Genomic DNA, 22,219 nt, shown 5'->3' with positions numbered 1-22,219 from the left:
TGATTTTCATGCTTTGGAGGATTTGGGGCCTTGTGAAATCTCTTCTGGGGAATTAGCCACACTGAATTCCATGCTTTGTCTCTGCCCTCAGTGCTGGCAGGAGCCTATATTGTTTCATTCCCACGTCGTCGCACTCCTTGGGACGATGCGATGGTTCAGCTCAAGTTCATTTGGTATTCCCCTCTGAAATGTCACTGAGTTTTCCCACTGTTTGCGCTGAATTAACGAATAACAATCAAGGGAATCATAGTATGCTGGGAACCATGAACGGAAGCTCTGTGGGGTGAGCAGCCAATAGGGGTCTCTCCTGGACACCAGCCTCTGTTACTGTTGGTGGCTGCCATTTTAATGGTAGTGCCTCTGCAAATTACAGAGACAAGGAGAGAGAGACAGAGAGATGGACCGTGTTGGTAAGGGTAGGGGAGATTTTAGTAGGTTTTCCCATTGAAGCAGCTTACCTGGGGCGTTTCCATCCTTAGTAGATTGTCTTCTGGGTAGACTTCAAGCTGAATGCAGACATGTTGCTTCCTGCCACTGGCAGGTTGAGAAAGATGCTTCTTTCTTTGTGGGTTAATCACCTGTTTCTAATTCTGTGAAAGTGAACTTGATCAGAAGAGCTGCCATCACGTATCTGGCATTGTGATAAGCATTTAACATGCTAACTTTTCTAATTCTTAAAACGATCTTGCAAAATAGATATTATTCTCCTAGGATACAGAGACCCTGAGAAGACAAGGAATCTATCTGAAATCTTACACCTGGTAATTGGCAGAGCTGGATTCAAACCTAGATCCGCCCCTTTCTGCCACTTCCTGATTTCTTCTGCTATTCCACGTCGCCTCTTAAGGCACATTGGCTAAGCTTTATTGACCCCAGAGTGCTTCTAACAACCTCTACAGACTGTTTAGTGCAATATTTTGAGGTCGTTACAAAGCCATCAGCTCTGTTCACACTGAAGTTTGGCTCTCCTTGGGGACTAAGGTAGAGTCACAAGACACCGTGGAAAAGGACTCCTCACAAAGTTGAAGTCGACCTCACTCACTGCAGCCTGTTAATGCTGTTGTCAGGATTCTAGAAATTCTTACCTAAAAGCATCTCAGAAAACAAATCAAAGACCTCATCTTTTGTCCAATGATATTTCACTTGATAGGGTTAACTGCCCTCAGATTCTCTCTAAATGTACCTTCACATTTTTCACAGCCCTGGAGAGCAATCAGAAAAGCCAGGATGCATAGATATAAGAGAAACACATCTGAATCCGTTCTTTAGTAACAGAGACCATGTGTTTTGGGGCTTTTCTATTTGGAGCCAGTTTATCATCACTATAAAAACATTTCAGATGGGAACGGAGTGAATGGAAATGCTGGGGAGCTGTACAGGGAGCCTCGGTTTGGATGGCTGAGTGCCTGGCCATGGTTTAGTCACTCAGAAGGTTTGAAGCAAAACACTAATGCTAGAATTTAATCGATCGCAGACGTCTTGGCCATCTCCATGAGCATTTCCACCTGTTTTACCACTGGGATCCGTGGCTGTCTCTTAACAAATAAAATGTGTGTGTTCTGTACTCAACATGTCAGTTAAGTCAAGAGAGAATTGGATTTCATATTTAGTCATCATAGTGGTGTCTAGTTTTCTTTTTTTTAAAAAAATTCTTTAACTTAGATGAAAAATGGAGATAATAACCAATGACTAATTACTTTATATAGTCTATTTTTAAATTATATGGAAAATATTATTCTCATTCTAGAATAATATGGGAGACACATACTGGAGTGGAGGAAAATTAGTACTTCTGCCCTCTTTTCCCCAGTTTACTGGTGCCACTGGGAAGGAAATGGGCTTTGGTTCAAAGTCTTGGCTAGGTGGTAGCAGTTGGAGGGGAAGTCTTCTCTCTACAGGAAAGCCACCTGCAAGGAAAATACACTTGCTGCTCCCCTAGAATGATATAGCCTCTAAGTTATAGACGTAGACTTGGATGCTCATGATACAGATTAAAACCAAACTCAGCAAAGGCTCTGGGCCTATCTGTTCTATTAAAATTATCCATCCATTGCATCCTTCCATATGGAATCTTCTGGATTTTCTCTGACATATGTCACTGGGTGCTCCTTCTCAGTTCCTTCAAAAGGCCTCTTCTATAATTGCCTCTTAAATGTCAGTGATTCTCAGGCTCATCTCATGTTTTGGAATCTCACGGAGTGGTTTCATTAAAACCTATGGCTTTTTCTACTTAAAATGAAAGACTGCCTCCCCAGTCAAATTATATCCCGTCATTGCTTTCTTTTTCTTGCTGCATGCAAGATCCATATATTGAAGTGTCTATTCAAACTTTTTCTCTCAGAGAGACTCAAACTCGTCCAAAATCCAAATTTTTGCTTCTTTCCCTTCCTCTCCCCTCTGTTCTGGTGAAGAGCATCATGATAGTTATTCATGGCTCAGACATGAGTGCTGGCTTCCTGTCCTTCTCTCAACCACGCCAAATAGATGACCACTCACTGAGTCTTGTAGATTACATCAGCACATCACTAGCCCTCGTCTCCAAGTACCTGTCTCCAAGTCCGCTCCTTGAGTTCAGGCACCTGCAGATTCTTCCTGAGATGACCAGCAGGCTCTCCTCGCTTCTCTCCTCGCCTTTGGTTTCACCCTGTCCAATTTACTCTGCACACTGCTGCCAAAGTGATCCTTTCTGAGACGTAAGTGTAATCATGTACCTTATCTGCTTAAAATTCCTCAAGGGCTCCCCTGTTGCATCCAGGATAAATATCAAACTCCTTAGCTCAGCCTACACTGCCCCCATGCCCTCTTTCAGACCTTAGCTCTAGCCCCAGCTCCCACACTCCCCGACCAGACACTTTTTCTCCAACCATAATCAACTTCTGTGGTTCACAGAACTCACTGAACCGCTGAGTGTTTATAAGTCTTTGATCACGATTCTTCTTTGACCTGGAATTCATTTATTCACTCATTTGTTAAATAATTTATTCAACAGATGTTTGCAGAGTCTTTATTCTGTATCAGGCACCATTGTGGTTACTGGGGACGCAGCAGAGAACATGAACATGACAGAGAAAGGTCCTGCTGTGATGAAACTCACATTCTAGTGGGAGAAGATAGTACAAAGCAGACAATGAATTGCAGATAGTTCTGGAAGTTGTGACAGCAATGAACCAGGCTATGAGATAGCAAGTACTAAAAGGTCTATATGAGTGTGTGGGACTTCTTAAGATAGGGTTCTCTGGGAAGGTTCTCCTGAAGAGGGCTATTTGAACAGAGATTTTTGCTGGGAGGGAACAGCCACGAGGTCTGGGGAATGGCATGTGCAAAGGCCCTGAGTTGGGAATACCTGTAGCATTTTCAAGGGACATTAAGAAGATCCAGAGGTTGAGGGACAGAGTGGTAAGAGATGGGAATGAAGAGGCAGGCAGGCACCAAATAGTGTTGGACCTTGTAGACTGTGACAAAGAGTCTAGTTTTTATTTTAAACAGAGGAGTGATCTGATCAGATTTATGTTTTAAGAAGATTATTCTAAAATAACAAGTATTGGCAGGATGTGGAGAAATTGGAAGCTTCATACATTGCTGGTGGGAATATAAACGGCGCAGCCGCTGTAGAAAATAGTTTGATGATTCCTCAGTAAGTTACCTCACAGAGTTACCAAATGATCCAGCAATTTCACTCCTAGGTATATAGCCAAAATAATTGAAAACAGGTGTTCAAACAAAAATTTATACATGAATGTTCATAGCAGCACTATTTAAATAGCCAAAAGGTGGAAACAACCCAAATATCAATCAACTAGTTTATGGATAAACAAAATGTGATCTATCCATACATTGGAATATTATTCAGCCATAAAAAGAATGAAGGTCTGATAGATGCTATAATATGGATGAACTTTGAAAATATTATGCTAAGTGAAAGAAGCTGGACACAAAAGGCCACATATTGTATGATTCCATTTATATGAACATCCAGGATAGGCAAATCCATAGAGACAGAAAGCAGATTAGCTGTGCCAGGTGCTGGGGAGTGTGGGAAATGGGGAGTGACTACTTAATAGGTGCAGAGCTTCCTTTTGGGCTGGTGAAAAGATTCTGGAACTAGACGGCGATGATGGTCGCACAACATTGTGAATGTACTTAATGCCACTGAATTGCATATTTTAAAATGGTTAAAGTGGTAAGTTTTATGCTATATGTATCAGTCAGCTTGGGCTGCCATAACGGAATACCACAGACTTGGTGCTTAACAACAGAAGTTTATTTTCTCGCAGTTCTGGAGGCTGGAAAATCCAAACTCAACGTTCCAGCAGTGTTGACGTCTGGTGTTCTCCCTTTGGGCTGCAGGTGGCCACCTTCCTGCTGAGTGCTCACACGGCCGTTCCTCGGTGCACTTGGTGAGAGAGAAAATATAGTCACTGAGGGTGAGGGCTTCAGCATATATATTTTGGAGGGACACAATTCAGTCCATAGCATTATACGTATTTTATCACAACAACAAAAAATATTATTCTGGCTACTATGTGGAGCATGGACTATAGTGAAAGTAGAGAAACTAGTTAAGAAACTAGTACAGCAATCCAAGTGAGAGACGACAGTGGTTTGAACTTAGGGTGGTGTTAGGGAGGGGCACTTAGTCATTATCCTTCTTTTCATGTGGACCGATTCCCTGATATAACTCTTGGCTTCTCATCCCACCTCTTATTCTTCCTGTTTCCTAATTGATATTTGAAAGCCATTGGTCCACATTTCTTAATTGAGTGGAGTTACTCTATTAGCAAACTCGAAGGACTAGGGATTCTGTACCTTTTCCTCTCCCTGCTCTCAGGTCCAGCGTGAGATAGTAATCCTGTTCTGCGGACCCCAAGTTCCCCCTGGAGTACTGTCAGTGCCCAGATTAGGGTGGGATGGGTGGGGAGCAGAGAGTATTAGCAAGCTCGCTTGACTACAAACCATATCTGTTCCTCCAGTTGGCTTCATCATAATGTGGGGAATATTTTTGTTTCCATCTTCATAGCTCCTTTAGCCTACTCTACAGACCCTTCAAATCTCAGCTCAGTATGACTTTCTCTGGGAAGTAGTCCCTGACCATCCCCATGCTCCAGTATGGTTTACGTGCCTCTCTTCTGTTTTCTTATGGGACCATGTGTATTCCCGTAGCTCAGCACACACCAAACCATATTGCAATCACACATTGTGTCCTCTCTGGGAGAGATAAAGCCACTGCATGTCATATACACATCATATTTCACACAATTGCAGTGAAGAGGGTCTAAAGACATTAAACCTCTTAAGGGTGAGGCCAATCTTAATCGCTTTTCATTTCGCATGGCTGATACAACGTCTGACACACAGTAGGTGCTCAATAAGTGTTTGTTGAATACACAGCTCCAATAGCAAAGGCAGTGTTCCTATCTCATCTTTTTTCAGAGTCAGAGAGTCGGAGAACGTACAGAAGCCTCTAAATCTCCCTAACCTACTACTGAAAGTTGACTTCCTATCAAATAGTTGACTGTTATGAAAAAACCAAACATGATGAGCGTTGGTAAGAATGTGGAGAAATTGGAATCTTCGTGCACTGTTGGTGGGAATGTAAAATGGTGCAGCCTCTACGGAAAATAGTATGATGGTTCCTCAAAAAATTAAAAATAGAATTACCGCTTGATGCAGCAATCTTGCTTCTGGGTATAGATTTGAAACAATTGGAATCAGGATCTCAAAGAGATATATGCACTTCCAGGCTCACTGCAGCTTTATTCACAAAAGCCAAGATCTGGAGACAAACTAAATGTCCATCGACAGGTGAATGGATAAGGAAGATGTGGTATATACATACAATGGAATATTCAGCCTTTAAAAAGAAGGAAATGCTGCCATATGTGTTGACATGGTTGAGGCTGGAGGACATTATGCTAAGTGAAATGAGCCAGTCACAGAAGGACAAATACTGCCCGATTCCACTTATGTGAGATATCTAAAATAGTCAAACTCATAGAAACAGAGAGTAGAATGGTTATTTCCAGGTGCCAGGGGGAGGAGGAAATGAGGAGCTGCTGTTCAATGGGTATAAAGTTTCAGTTATGTGAGACGAATAAGTTCTAGAGATCTGCTGTGCAACATTGTGCCCGTAGTTTACAAGACTGTATTGTGCACCTGAAAACCTGTTAAGAGAATAGATCTCATATTAAATGTTCTTACCACGATAAAGAAAAAGTTAACTTGAATAATAGAAGAGATTGGATCTATCATTCTCATGGAACTATTCAACCTACTGAAAGATGTCCTATGAGGCAACTGAAGTTGTTTCATGTTTTTGATAAACTCATAACTGTGATACTCTACCGGAGTCTTCTTTAAAGATATTCTGTCTTCCTAAGTCATGGACTGATATCTTCTTGGAGGTGATTGCCTGATGGTCAATTGAGTATGTCAAGTTGGTGTGTGTTTGTGGTGAAAGGTAGTAATGTTCTTGGGGCCATCTATGTTTTAAAATAATCGGAAAATGTAGATATAAATTATACATTCCTTTAAGAGCACAAATGAATGCTGTCAAGCAGTCATGGGCGTTGGGGAGTTTCCTACCAATGGTTAAAGGGTTTTTCTGTTCTGTGCATATGTTCTCATCTAGTTTCCCTATAACTGGGGATGTGCACACTTTGGTGGTTGGCTGGACTCATTGCTGTCATCTGCGGGTGTGAAATGGTTTGAATCCAGCTTGTTAGTATAGCAGTTGAATTTTTTGGTTTGCATTTCTTTAATTCCTATCCTCCAACTAGCAAATTGACCTGCCACAGATTACAAATTTCCTGAAAATTAAACTGTAAAATGATTTAAATGCTATTTTGAGATATGTCCAATATCCTGAAACATGTTAGTCGATTATGTATTTCTTAAGATAGCATGCTGCCTAAAAACATAAGCAAAATAGTTTGAAGATGATGCTAGTCTGCAAGTAAAACATAAATAATGGATTGTACATTTACCTGGCAACATGACATTTAAAAGAAGCCAAGATTAAAAAGAAAAATGAGCATCTATGGATGTCAGAGAGAAGCGACTGCAAAGACTGCTGTTCGTGTGCCACGTGTTCATCTATTTAGTGGAGATACGCTCCTTTGTCCTAGGAAATGCTGTATCGTCTCTCTGTCATGGGTTAAAATTAGCCCCCCGCCCACACACACAATTTACAGTGTACTTTTAAATAACCCAGGGCCTCACTGGAAGCAAGATATCTTTTTAGCTAAATATTTTTTGAAGGTGGATGAGATGGTGATTGACTCGAGAGGTTGGTGGAAGGCTTAGCAGGCATTCCTAGGATTGCAGGCATGTCTGATTTCATTTTACAAAGCAATTTAAAATAGAAAGCACAGAATTAGTCTGTCTACGAGCTTTACTATTGCCTGGTCATCCAGCTGTGATGGGGAGGCCAGAGCAACGGCAACCAGGGCATTCAGAATACTCAGCAGGATGTCTTCTTATGAGTCTTTCGCTGGGGCCTTCAAGTTAGAAAAGCTCCGTTTATCACAGAATTGTCTAAGAAAGTCTTAAGATCCTTACATTGTTGTACCCAGATCTGAAATTCTAATTTAATTGGTTATTGCAGTTTTAAATGAATTGTTAGGAATTTGAAACTTCTTTCATTGATATTGTTTCTTTACCATCTTCTACTAAGGTTTTGATGGGCTGTCTTGGAATTAGGACACAGATTTTACCTTATATAAAGAAGATCATGTGGTTCCTTCTGGGGACACAAAGAAAACAAAGAAAAACAAAATAACCAAGTAGTTAAAATTGAGGATAGATTATGCTTTCTACAACTCAAGTTTTGAACTTCTAGGCTTCTCTACCACTTGGCGTGAATAAAAATAAGATCATTTTTTATTGTCTTTGGAGTAAATACTCTCAATAAAAGAAATCACATATTTGCAGTAGGTGTTCCCTGGAATTCAAGATTATCTGGGCATGAGTCAAGGACTTGTGAGCCCACCGTACTAAGTGGATATTTAAATGCAGAGTAGTTACCTGAGTAATCCCTACTGAAGAAATTGATCCTAAGGGAAGAGAGAACAAGAGGTCAGATAAATTACTCAATGGCTGGTGCAAGTCCACGGACTGGTGTAAAAGGGGAGGAGTTATTCTAAGTGTACCCAGTCGTTATAATTCTAGATCAGCCTCAACGTGTTTCTAAGCCCTAAGGAAAGAAGTTATAAGAATGAGAAAGAGCGATTTCATGAAAATATCTATGAGATTTGAGCACACATACTGGCCATTACGCTGGTGCCAGCAAACTGGTGGCTTCAGAGAGCAACTTCCTTAGCCAATAGCACCCTCAGCACGGGGCATGGACAGCTGCTGAGCATTGGTGGCCTTGGAACACGAGTCAGTAGACATTAGCAGCAGTATCATTGCCTCTGGGAGGGAGCACATGGCAGACTTGGTGCAGCCTTATTGCCCACTCTCCTGGGAACTGTTACGGGATCAGTGGGCATAGGCAGGAGTGATGGCAGCTTCTCTGGGCGTTGGTGATTTTGACTTCATCAAGTTTAATTGGCATAAACTGCCATTTTTGGTGTAAACAGTTGTGGGAGCTGGACCACGAAGGAAGGCATTGTAAAGCACATGTAACAGACTCCTGGGGAGGTAACCAAGAATTGGAGAAGGGTTCAAGGGAATTCTCTTAGAGTTACTACAGAATTGTGCGGGTGGAGCCACTGTTGTAGTCTTGTGTCTCTAGTTGGGACCCTCCTTTTGTCCCAGGTCAGAACAACCTGAGAGTGAGATTTGACTTGTTTGGGCCAGATATTCAGCTTAAATTTTGATGTTTTGAAGTTTTTGGTGTTTAGAGGAAACCAGTAAATATTGAGAAAGGAGAAATGTAAAGCTCTTTTCCTTTTGTTTTCTTTCCACCTTCCTTCTATTCACGTTGAAATCTTTAAAATTTCTTTAATTTCAAGATTTCCAGCCTAATTTTGCCTTAAAAAAAAGCTTTCATAAAAGTAAATATTCCGTTTATAGTCTTTCCACAAATGTACAAAGAATATAAATGAGGACGAGTTTTATTGAAGGCCTACAGGCCAAAGCCAACTGGATAGATCCTTTAAAAAGACATTATGGCTGTTACTCTGGAAATTGAGTGTCCTTATTTTCCATTCTGTCATTTACTCCTCAGTGGCTCAGCTCCATGTTGATTGTTAGAATCAAACGTCACCTCCGACTTTGGCAAACAGCTGCTCTATTTGGTTTAGGGCTAAAGCCTGTTCTGGCAAAGAAGATGGATCTGCTCCTTCCAGATGAGAAGGTTTGGATGGAAACGGTGTGTCTGTCTGCCAGAGCTGCAGGGATCAGAATGAAGGCTGAGGACACGTACCCTGTGAGCTGGACCCAAGAGTACAGATGAAATCGATAGACTTGGGAGTGTGCTAAAGGATCAAACACGGAGCTCTCAAGCCAGCAAAATCCAATCATAGAACAATTGCATAGTCTTGGACCTAAGTAGGTTGCATCATATCCCCTGAAAATACTTACACATGGCAAAGGTCAGTTACAGATCAGTTCTCTTATCAGAGGAGTATTAGCCTGGTTCTTTATAAAACTCCCTGTCCATATATGATACTTAAGGATAAAGATAATAGAAATAGTAATTTATTATTACTGCTAGAAATATTTCGGATAATATTATATTACTTTAGCTATTAAGTAGCCATTATGAATCTACTAGCTTCTCACTTATGTGTTTGCTTAATAAACTTCTATGTGTACAGCATTGTGTAATGGCAGATAAAAATGAAACAAGAAATGACATTCCCTGACTTTGAGAAGACAAGATGTGCCTGTATAAATAACTTGAGGGTAAGGCACAGGCAATGTGTGTTAGAGATTTCAAAAGTTAAAGACAATTGTGAAGAAAAACGCAGGGGTGGGAAATGGTCAGCGAAGGATACTTGGATGTTTTGCACATCTTGAGGAAAGTGTTTGATCGTAGTTGGCGGAGAAGGGAGGATTTAGCTTTGCAAGCTGCTAAACATTAGCAGAACTGTGTAGGCAGTATAAAGCATCTCGTATGGATTGAAGGTAAGGGAAGAGGCGGTGGGGAGCTTGCACAGTGGTTGGAGTGGTAGGAGAAAGACTGAGGGCTGAGAAGACCAGCCTAAAAATGTTCTTGTTAAGGCTATTGGAAGGAAATATTGGTTAGGTTGGATGGATCCATCTGATGGATGCTCTTAAATGTCTGGCAAGGACCTTTGGGTTGTTACTTACTCATTCGTTTGTTCATTCATTTATCAAATGGTCATGTGTTAGGCACTGGACTGGACATTGGAAATGAACAGGACCGACGCTGGCCCTATGGAATTCACATTGGGGAAAAGAGGGACAAAAACAGCCATTACAACATCATAATGGCTTTAAAAGAGGTCGGTAGAAAGTAGCTTGGTAACAAAGCAGAAAGCTTAATTTTGCCTGGAATGGAGGCAGGGCTGAAAAATCTTGGGAAAATATGCATAGTTAAGCAGATGGAACTGATGAAAAATATCTGAAGCAGATGAAACCGATGAAGCAGCCTGTGGAAGCCATTGAGGAACAATCCAGCCACCAGGCGAACAGAGTAAATCGGCAGTGACACGCACACTAGATTGTAATAGGGAGGAGGAGTCGGTCCAGCAGAAGCTACCGCGACACACTCCAGGCTCAAGGAGAATGGAGTAAATGCTGTAACATAAACTGCAGTGGTGCCACACACAAGGAGGACAGCAGAAATACCTTAAAGATGCAGCAGAGCTCAAGTGTGTGGTAGACCTATAGGTTTGGGCTGCCGGAAAAAGCAGTGCTTAGAGCAGCTTGGCTCTTACAATTAGAAACTGCTGACGCTGTAAGCAGAGGCAAGCCCTTGGCTTCACTGTGAGAAGTCACACACTGTGTGGGAAAGGACTATCGGACTCCCACTCAAGTCCCCATTCGCAGAGACAGCACTCTTGGTCATTTCCTTTGCTGGTCCTCCAAAACCTCAGGCATTTTTTGTGCCTCTGAATCTGTGAATGTTTTACTCCCTTCCTCTTCTTCCCTCCAATGCCCTTGTTCTCCTGGAGAAATCGTATTCAGCCTTCAAATGTCACTTCTCTGCCACCCCAAGGAATTCCTCATTCCTGTAGGTAAATACCTCTACTTTGCATATAGCTCGCTTTAGCACTTATGTCTTTGTGTATTTAGTCATTTATATCCAGATCTTCACTATAGATTGTTCATTCTTCAAGGGCGGGGATTGTGTCTTATTTATAGCAAAAGCAGCATTGAGCCTGGTCTTGGCTTCGAGTCTCTGCTTTACCACTTATTAGCTCTGTGACCTTAAGAAACATGGTTAGTCTCTCTTTTCCCACTTTCTTCATTTATAAAATAGGGCAAATAATATTAACCCATTAAGGTTACTAATTAAAAACTAATTATGATAATGTATGTAAAACAGCTGTCAGAGTGATTCATCCAAAAAATTCAATAAACATTAATTTTTTCTTCTTTCTCTCCATGTATATTCTCAATGCTCACCACAGTAGCTGGTATATAGTAGAAACTTAATAAACTTTGGTTGAATTTACAACCTTTAAAGCTCACTGAGGGCTTGCCACATTTCAGGGATTCTAAGCGCTATAGGTGTATATTAACTTATTTAATACTCTCCATAACATGATGAGGAAAATACTAGTAATATTGTCATTTTCTTTATGAGGAAACCATGACACAAAGAAGTAAGTACTTACTCAGGGAAGCCCAGAGAATAAACGGCAAAGGAAAGATTTGAATCCAGGAAGATGCAACTCTGAGGTCCATGCTCTTACCTTAACCTTTATTCTACAGGTTGATTCTATGATGTTTGCATATGATGTTGAACCTTCTGGTAATTTTCTGCTGGTGATGATCTGGCCCATTCAGAGAGTTCCAAAAGTAGGATTGTCATATGCCTTGAACAAATCCATTCCTAGGATACTCCTAACAAGGACTTCTGAATACTCTTAAATTCTTGAGAAATTATTTCTTGTAAGAAAAATGAGCCAATTCTTTCTTTCATGGGAATTCCTCCACTAGTATGGATAGCCATTCACATTAGCCTATGAGTTAACTAAGTAACATATTCACCTAAGTCTTACTCATAAGTTGCTTAATTGTTGTTAAGCTATAGAGGTGTAAGGCGTGGAATTCTCCTTCACAAGTAACTGTCTCCACCACCGCCACCACCACCAACTACCATTTACTGAGCTTCTATATGGTTGTCCTGTGACATAAGTCCTGCTACAGCTCCATTTTGCAGCTAAGAAAACTGAAGCTTATAGAGGTAACTAACTTGCCCAATTTCATAGCATCAGCAAATGTTTATACCTACGTGTTCCTGACTCACATTCTATTGGGGAAATCAGAGCAACATAAAGAGAGAAGCTGATGATGGCTCCATAGCGATGATGGCTCCTTAGTTTGTCTCAAAAGGAAAGAATAGAATGTATGTTATCAGTACTCTCCAGGGTAGAGTTTTCACTATCTCTATGGCATTCATGAGAAGCTCCTGTTATTTCACGTTAGCAGCAGTGCAGAAGAGGAGCAGAGAGCAAGGGACACAATGCAGGATGTCTTGGGTTTGAGGCTGGCTTCTCCACTCAAGTCTCCTAACTCCTAGATTTATTACAAAGTGAGAATAATAATGGTACTTGCCTCAAAGGGTAGTTATGAGGATTAGCGGACATTATGAAGGTGCTTCAGTAGGGTAAGGGGCTTTTAAGGACATCTATTGTTTTGTCTGCCCAGCTTCTATGAGACAGAGAGCAACTTTCCCTTACTAGTGGGAGCATAAATAGAAAAGACACACGCACATGAGGCAGGAGGGTCCTGAAGAAACCGTGAGGGAACCATGAATATGAGGAACCAAAATGCAGAGAAGCAAGGATGTAGGCTGTTTGTCACCAGAATGCTAGGAATTGTCACATTTTTATCCCAGAGGGGAAAGAAGATAACCCAGTGTATTAATTTTCTGTTACTGCATAACAAATGACCACAAACTTAGTGGCTTAAGACAAATTTATTCTCTCACAATTTCTGTGGGTCAGGAGTCCAGGCATGGCTTAGCTGGGTCCTCTACTCAGGGTCTCACAATCTGAAATCGAAGTGTCTGGCAAGGCTGTGGTCAGGTGAAGCTCAGGGTCTTCTTCCGAGCTCATTGGTTGTTGGCAGAATTCAGTTCCTTGTGGTTGCAGGACTGAGGCCCTCAGCTTCTAGAGGCTGCCTGTCATTCCCTGCTGCACGGCGCCCTCTACAACATCGCAGTTTGCTTCTTCAAGGCCAACAGAGGGATCTCATTCCAGTCTTCCACTTTGGACTCTCATATGAAAAGGTAACCAAGGAGCTACTGTCCCACCATACCCATGGTCCTCTCCACATTCAAGGGGAGGGAGTTATACAGGGTGTGTACACCAGCGGGTGGGAATCTTCAGGGCCATCTTATAATTCTGCCTACCACACGCACTCCCAGGGTGGCACCAGAATCTTTCAGATCTTGAGCTGTATTCTAGCCTCCTGGAGTCCTCATTTCCTGCACAATTCCTATCTCTCTCATTGCTAAGTATTGTAACTTCTCAAGTGAGTCAAAAGACCCTATTTAACACGTATAAGAAGGAAACATAAAACTATCTTTTCTGATCTGAGAAATGAGCATTTCTGGTGAAAAACAAAAAAAGTGCACTTCAGACATTTCCTCTTAATTATTCCTGATTTAAATATTAGTACTGAATTTTGATTTGAGCAAAAGAGTGACTGCATGGCCTACAACCATAGTTACTCTAAAGTCAGACTTTTTCTTTAAGTAGAAAGCTTCAAAACCATTTCATTGTCTGAGGATTTAGATGGAAGAATATTTTTTTTACAATAAATTTCACTTCAAAATTAGTCAATGAGGCTACAATAGTTTTCTCTATTTTCCTAATTCACTATGTAATTTTTCAATTTGTGGGGAAGCCAGAAGATGGATTTCTTTGTAGGAAATGAAACATTATATAAATATTTTCTGAGAAGTGGCCCACACAGATAACATTAATTACAAGTGATGAAATGGTATAACCTTCTGACATCTAATTGTGGTTGTGTTTTAGTGTATTGATTGATGGAATCCAATTTCCTTTTTACTTTATTTAAACTGATCTTATACTTCCTGAGCAAAAAGCTTAAAACTGAGCAAACATGATAAATAAGACGAATGTGCATGAAGTACACATTCCTTTCCAAACTGGAAAGTACATACATTCCTTTTGTTATTTCCTACTTGGCCAGCTAAGCACAGACTGTACTTGTGAGTAAGTCAAGAATAAAGTAATAAACTCCAAGTATGCACTGTTGAAAATTAATTGATATATGTGAATTTTCACGTGGACAAGATTGCGCGGGAAGTCAGTACTGATGCCAAGCACAGAAATGACTGCTCCTCTCTCCTCTGTTTGGGTCTGCTTGTGGCCTTTCCTCTCGTGGTGGCATTAATGTGCTGCAGGAGTCAGCTGGACAGAGACACCCCCTGGCCTCTGTCATTGGGGCAGGATATGCTCCAAATTTTCTAATGTCATTGTTTTTGCAATGGGCCTGGATCTCTTGTCCTCCGACACTAACTCTCAACACAATGGGACTGATCTGCCCAATTTGCTCTTTCTTGATCTCTTTCTTTCAATCTGAAGGCAGCCCAGATACAGGTGATGAGAGAACACCTGCTTCTATTTCACTCCCAGTTGTACTGGTACTTAAGTGACAACATTTGCATGACAGGTAGGCCCACAGGGTTCCTAGGAAGATGAAGACTCTGAGCTGGATGTGACCACTTCTGACCCTAGAAGGCTGGCCCCGGCTCCTCCAGGTCTCCCTGGTCACCAGCATCTCTGCTTCCCTGCAGGTGGCCAAAGGAACCGAGTGGACTTTCTATTCCTGGTGGTCCCTCATACTCATGTTCAGCCAAGAACATCCCACAACAAAACGCCCTGGGTCCCAAGCCACACAGCTTTTGGTGTCACATCTCTTTCCATTACCGTAGGTAGCCATTTGCCTTTTAGCACATCCGCTGTGACAGAGTGGCTGGAGCAATGGGGTGCCAGCATCAGCTGCACACTTGGTCCAGCATCAGCAGTTTTTCTACCTAGGCCTTGCTGTTGTGTGTGGATCCATCATCCAGAAGCCCCTCCCCATCATTATGATGAATGTCTCTATTGTTCTTTTCTGTCCTTGGGTGTCCCATAGGATCATGCTAGTTCATCAGGCATATGTTGCAATCTTTGGCCCTTAAACAGAAGGAGTCAGGCTCTAATCCCTTTTCTTCTAGGTCCTCTGCCCCTTTGTAAATTCTTGGTGGCAAAATGATACGCAGGGAAAGGCAGCACCCAGTAACTTCAATGGCTGAAGTGCAGACAGATATGCTGGTGGCAGGTGACATCTATCTCCTCCACCAGTGGTGTCCAAGACTCAAGATCTTGCCATGCCCTACATTACGTGGAATAACAAAGGGATTTGAGTTGGATCTATATGGTGATGACTGAGTGCTCACAACATTCTAAGTATAGTGCCACTTACTTGCAGGTAACAGTGGTTCTGCTCTCCGGAATCCTCTCTTGACTGGATTCCATGTATTTCCTTTTATGTGTTGAAAACTTCCACAATTGCCAAGAAGCTTTGTGTGGCTTGTTTATCAAGTGGTGTGATGACAGAGGGCTTTTTCTCCAACATACTGCCATTGTAGGTAGGGTTCTGTCTCTCTCCTGACTCCAGGGTAATACCTTCATGTTGAAGTGACATTTCTTCCTGGAACATTTACCCTTTGTTTCCTTAGGCGTGGACTTGTTCCTCCAAGTGATAAAATTCAGGTTCTCTAGCCTTAAAAACATTTTCTTCAATGTTTCTGTCCTGTGCTCCTGAAGCAGAACACCTTCTGGTTCTGAGGGAACCACATACCTGCTCTGTATACCGAAAGGGTGTCTGCCGGTGCCTGCTCTTTGTGACTAGAGATGAGATGCTGAAAAAATATCACAATCCTGCGGCAGAGAGGAGCTGAGCCAGAAGTTGCCAGATACTGTAGGAAGGAAAACTATATTTAGCAAGGATAAAATAGTCTTAGCCTACTTAGTCAGTACCTTTTTTTTTTCTGCTTCTATACATTTACTTTTTCTGGACGTTTTATGTAAATACAATCATATAATATGTGGTCTTTCCCCCAATTTTAGAGGGGAAAACATTCAGTCTTTCACCAATAAGTATGATGCTAACTGTAGGTTTTTCATAGAATCCTGCTATCAACTGGATAAAATTCTTTTCCATCTCAGTTATTGAGACTTTTTATCATGAATGGAATGTTAGATATTATCAAATGCTTTTCTTGCATGTATTGAGATGATCGTGTGTCTTTTTTCCTTTATTTATATTATTCTATTAAAATTATTTTACATTGGGGGCCGGCCCCATGGCTGATTGGTTAACTTCATGCACTCTGCTTCAGCAGCCCAGGGTTTCACCAGTTCGGACCCTGGGCATGGACATGGCACCACTCAACAAGCCATGCTGAGGTGGCATCCTGCGTAGCACAACCAGAAGGACCTACAACTAGAATATACAACTATGTACTGGGGGGCTTTGGGGAGAAGAAGAAGAAGAAGAAAAAAGAAGATTGGCAACAGATGTTAGCTCAGGTGCCAATCTTTAAAAAAAAAAAGGGGCCAGCCTGGTGGTACAGCAGTTAAGTTCGAATGTTCCACTTCAGCAGCCTAGGGTTCACCAGTTCAGATCCCAGGTATGGACGTGGCACCACTTGGCAAGTCATACTGTGGTAGGCATCCCACATACAAAGTAGAGGAAGATGGGCAGAGATGTTAGCTCAGGGCCAGTCTTCCTCAGCAAAAAGAGGAGGATTGGCAGCAGATGTTAACTCAGGGCTAATCTTCCTCAAAAAAAAATATAAATAAAATTAAAACATAAACAAGAAAAAATTATTTTACATTGATCGATTTTTAGATATCAAGCCAACTTCGTATTTCTTGGAGAAATCCTACTGGGTCATGGTGTATAACCCTTTTTATATGTCGTTGTATTCATTTTGCTAATATTTTGTTGAAGATTTTTGCATCAAGACTCATGAAGAATATTGGTCTGTACTTTCCTTGTGATGTTTTTGTCTGGCTTTAGTGTTAGGGTAATACTAGCCTCATGGAATTAATTGGAAAGTGTTCTTTCCTATATTTTGTGGAAGAGTTTTTGAATGATTGGTGTTATTTGTACTTTAAATGTTTTATACAATTCACCAATGAAGACATCTGAGCCAAAGCTTTTCTTTGAAGGAAGATTTTCAATGACTAATTCAAATTCTTTACTTGTTATGGTCTATTCATGTTTTCTCTTTCTCCTTCAGTCAGTTTCATTAATTTGTGTCTTTCTCTGAATCTTCCTATTTCATTGAAATGGTCTAATTTGTTAGCATAGAGTTGTTCATATCATATCCTTATAATCCTTTTAATTTCTGTAAGGTTGGTAGTGATGTCTCCTCTTTCATTCCTGACTATAGAATTTGTATCTTCTCTTTTTGTTGGTCAGACTAGATCAGGTTCCTCAACCTCAGCACTACTGATATTTGAGCCCAATAATTTTTATTACGGAGGGACTGTCATGCAATGTAGAATGTTTAGCAGCATCCATCCCGACCTCAGGCAACCACTCATCTGCTTTTTGTCACTATGGACTTAGCTTACACTTTCTAGAATTTTGTATAAATGATATCATGCAGTATGGACTCTTTTGTGTCTGGCTTCTTTCATTCAACATAATGATTTTAAGATTCACGTATGTTGTTGTGTCAGTGGTTCATCCCTCCTCCTACCCTAGCTTTTTTTTCCCCTTAATACTAAGTAGTGTTCTATTGTACGGATATTCTACAGTTTGTTTATCCATATCTGTTGATGAATATTTGGGTTGTTTTCAGTTTTTGGTTATTATAAATAATGCTACTGTCAGCATTCATGTATAACTCTATATGGACTTCTGTTTTCATTTCTTTTGGGTGACTACCTAGGAGTAGATTGGATCCTATGGAAGGCGTATATTTAACTTTTTAAGAGCCTGCCAAATAGTTTCTCTAAGGGGTTGTACCATTTGCATTCCTACCAGCAGTGTATGAGAGTTCCAGTTGTGCCACATCCTTGGCAATGTTTGGCATTGTCAACGTATATCACATTTCCCAAAGTGTGAATTCACATAAAATAATGGTTGCAAATGTATAAATTATGTGTATTACAAAAAATTCTGGAGAATTTTTGTTTTGGTGACTGAAGAAGTTTTTGGACCTCTTCCTTCCTTTCCTTCTCTCGTATTATATTAAATTGGACACTTAGGAAAGAAAATTCATATTTTTCAAGTCACTAGAGGACCCTTAAACCCACTATAGATGAGTTTAACAAAAGGCACCACTCTTAGCATCCTGACAGGAAAAATTTTATTTCTTAAATCTCTAAATTACAACTGGAGAGGAATGGAGAAGAAAACTAAAGCGATTAAAAATTGTATTTGGGAGAAGGGGGACTAGGTTGGAACGTGGTGATTTCCTTAATAGTTATTATACACGGTCACATTGCTGTCCTCAAACCATTGCTCCACCTCAAACCATAGATTTCAAAGGCTGGGCGTCTAGATTAAGCCTCATCACATCTATTAACCTCTCAAATGCTTTCCTCTCAGTTTTCCATTTTCCAGTGTTGCTCTAGCTATGTTAACAGGACTTCTAAGAGACCAAAGGTCATAAGAAGTTGGCAGCAGCCGTGACTCATTCTCTACTTTCCTCTTTAAGGCTTGATGCTGCCCATTACTGCCTTTCCTCCTAAGTTATCAGCAAAGAAAGCAGCTGGAGTGGAGTAAAGGGGTGGGCATCCTGGGTGAGTAGGAAGACATGGGTTGGTGGTCACTGAAGTACTGTCTGGTCATAGTGAGTACTCTCGGAAGTCTTGAGTTCATGAGAGCTCCCCTGGACATATGGTGATGGCATATGAGAAAATGTGGGGCTCCAATGGAAGGTGAATGTGTAAAAGGAGAGAGAAATGAGAAAAGAGGAAGAGGGAGAGGAAGAGAAAACAGAAGGAAAGATTTTGTGACTACAGAAAAGGGCTTTTTATTTATTTTTTTTGGAGGAAGATTAGCCCTGAGCTACCATCTGCTGCCAATCCTCCTCTTTTTGCTGAGGAAGACTGGCCCTGAGCTAACATCTGTGCCCATCGTCCTCTACTTTATATGTGGGATGGCTTGACAAGTGGTGCGTAAGTCCACACCCAGGATCTGAACCCATGAACCCCGGGCCGTCAAAGTGGAAAGTGCAAACTTAACCACTGCGCCACTGAGCGGGCCCCGAAAAGAGCTTTTTAAAAATACTAAAACAATATAAAACAAACTTTCCCATTTTGACATTAAAAATCCTCACTCTGACCTCTGCCTGCTCCTGCAGTGGCATTTTTGGTGGGGGAGTACCAGCACCATAGGAGTGACCTGTATACCCGGATGTGTCCATGCATCCTTTCCCGAATCACAGCAAGCGCAGGATGGAGGAGGGTGAACGGGAGGAGGAGTCCTGGCTTGGGATCAGAAACATGGCTCTTCCTCTCACCAACCTCAACTCCTCCGGGCCTCGGTTTCCTCATCTGTAATGCAGCAGAGATAACATCCTCATAAAGGACTATTGTGATGATCAAAAGGAGATGATGTGAAAGTTGACACTCAATAAAGCCTTTTCTATTCAGAGTATTTCCACATTTTCCAGTTTGGCAGCAATATTCATGAGAGCTCAGTTTTGGACAGTCTCTTAATGGGTCTTCAAGGGCGTAGCGGGAATATAGAATTTGAAACATTTCTTCTGGGTGTCTTTGACTTCCATTGTTTTGGTTATTAGCAACCCTGGTACTTGCAGACAGGCAGCACTTGAAGGACTGTGGCTCACAAAAGCTTAATTCTTTCCACTCAATTACTGACGCTTAGCATATTTTAGTTACCCCTCATTTGAGATTTCATACTATCTGGCCTCGCAGAATTGTACTGTCTGCCTTTCCCTCTTGAGGATTCTCTACAGCTTTTCTCTGGTAAACCCTGCAATGGGCTTTGTTATCAAGATGCCTGCTGTTTCCATGCCTACAAGTTCTGTTTTCCAAACTGGCTGTTCTCAGGCTGGCAAGAGTGAGCTGATTTAACTCCACAAACATTTTAAACTTGAAAGCTTAAATGGCCAGGGGTGCTCCCACAGGTCCTCCGCAGCCTTCTTTTTTTAAGGTCAAGGTTTCTGCTTTCTTTATAAATATAACGATTTCCTGTAATCCTCTGAGATGTAGCATCCATCAGAGGCTTTTCTGCAATTGTCAACACAAAAGCCTGTCTTCCCACTTGCCCTCCTTTCCAGAATCCCTTGAATGCTTTGATCTCTGACTGTTTTTTTCAGTGATTTTAGTTTCCAGAACTTTTACCTGTTCTGAATGAACGTGTAATCCTTGAACTGCCGTGGCGATGGCTTCCCATGGCGTCTGACACTGAAGACTAAAAATAGAAAGATGAAGACCAAAGCATTCTCCAAGAAAATCGAATAACGTAGCTGGATTATTCCTGGTTATCTTACAGATATCCCTGTGACCAGACGTCTCCAAATGGCGATGAGATCATTTCTAGTCGCCTTTTAATCTGTTGGCAGCTGACTTCTGAAAGAGTCTTGAGAGTTTTTTCTTTTCTCCCCAAGCCAAAGGCAGCCAGCAGTTTCGAAACTTTCTCCACTGGATTGTCATTTTGACTTTCACAAGTAACTTTCTAAGGTTTATTTGCCTTTCTTTCCTCATTTCAGGCTTGTTTGTGGGGGAGGGGGAGTGGGAGGCAGGGTTCTAGTTTTTCACAGTGGTTGCTAAGAAAGAATCTTCTCTGTTTATAGGCCCTAACAAATAGTGACAGCTGAAAGACAAATATGGTGCTGTGTTTGCCGGAGGGTGGAAGGAAGCCAGCAATTAGCAGCCTCTGAGCACAAACACTCACAATGAGGCCTTTCAGAGCATTGGCTGGCATTATGCTTCCACAGATTGCTTGAAATAATTTAAAAAGTTGTTTGCCTCAAGCCTTCAATGACAAATTTATTTCCAGAAACCAGCCGGGGTTGTATAACTTGATAGGATTGTAAAATGACATAGTCTTTTCTTTCTCAAAGATACTTTTACTTTATGGGAGCCAAATCTCAGCATGATTGCATCCATTTTCAGAACAGGATTCTTTGACCTTTCGGTCAGAGGCTGGAGTGTCATGAATCAATAAAGGGAAGCCAGGAGTGGGTTCATTCATGTTCACCTTTCTTGTCCTTTTTGGAGGAGGGGGATTTACTCAATTCTGGCATTATTGTCCTAGAGTAGGATTGTGTCAATTGGCCTGGAGTTTAGAAAAGCATTATGCAAAGAAAAGAGAAAGGAAATGTGTCTTTCTACCTAACAGTAATATATAAACGGGTATTTGGGTTCTTTAGTTCATAATTATTGTATAAAAGACATAGCTACCTGGGATGAAATAGAAGGCCCTTAAATGATGCTTATAGAAAAGGAGGCCTAGTGGAAGTGGGGTGAGCGTCTAGTCTTTAGTCAAGGAAAGCAGAGAGAGGTCAGAGTAGCAGTGGGTGGTGTTGGGGAAGATGACGACAGTGAGGCCGTCTTCTAATGTCCTTTACACGTGTATCAATCCATTCAGTCCTCATCATGGCCCTCACAGGTAGGTTCTGTCATCTCAATTTACAAGGAAACCGAGGGCATAGATAACTCGTCCAAATACTGAGTAAGTGGTGGAGCTGGGGTCTGAATCTAGGTAACGTGGTTCGGAACCATGCACTATGTTGCCTCTATTGGGATCCCAGTGGTTCCCGAAGCCTCCACTTTTGTTCTCCATCTTTTCCTTTTCTCGACAGCACTTCTGGTTCTGGGGAGACTGCCCTGAAAAAGCTTTGGCACCGACTTAGTACGGAGAATGCCTTGCTTGCCTCTCTGCTTTTCCCCTAAACCTCCTCTGCACACACTGTGTGTGTAGAATCCCAAAGTGACTTGGGAGGAAGCATATGGAACTTTGATGTGAAAAGAACAGTAAAAGATTTAATGTTAATTTTTTTTCAACACAGTACACGGTACAAAATCTGAACCACTACTCCTCATTTTCTTTTTTAACTCACAAGCGCCTGAAT

At 41.4% G+C, this 22,219-nt stretch overlaps 2 long non-coding RNA genes across 5 annotated transcripts in view; one reads left to right on the top strand and one right to left on the bottom strand.

Moving 5' to 3' along the window:
* Positions 1-8,990: 8,990 nt before the first annotated feature.
* The window catches only part of LOC139042266 (uncharacterized), a 65,142-nt gene continuing 51,913 nt past the window's right edge, over positions 8,991-22,219 (top strand). For 2 of the 4 annotated variants that reach the window (XR_011498790.1, XR_011498791.1), the window contains exons 1-2: positions 8,991-11,147; positions 13,233-13,369. This is a non-coding gene — a long non-coding RNA (uncharacterized lncRNA). The remainder of the gene's footprint in view (positions 11,148-13,232; positions 13,370-22,219) is intronic. The other 2 variants (XR_011498793.1, XR_011498792.1) reach the window with 2 other exon arrangements.
* LOC139042269 (uncharacterized) lies at positions 19,273-21,212 on the bottom strand. The gene is made up of 2 exons (XR_011498796.1): positions 20,487-21,212; positions 19,273-19,673 (listed from the first exon to the last, which is right to left on the bottom strand). It is a non-coding gene; the product is annotated as an uncharacterized lncRNA (long non-coding RNA).

The sequence above is a fragment of the Equus asinus genome, chromosome 27 (genome assembly GCF_041296235.1).
Source record: "Equus asinus isolate D_3611 breed Donkey chromosome 27, EquAss-T2T_v2, whole genome shotgun sequence".
Taxonomy (NCBI): Eukaryota; Metazoa; Chordata; class Mammalia; order Perissodactyla; family Equidae; genus Equus; species Equus asinus.
This window is presented reverse-complemented; position numbering and strand designations above follow the sequence as displayed.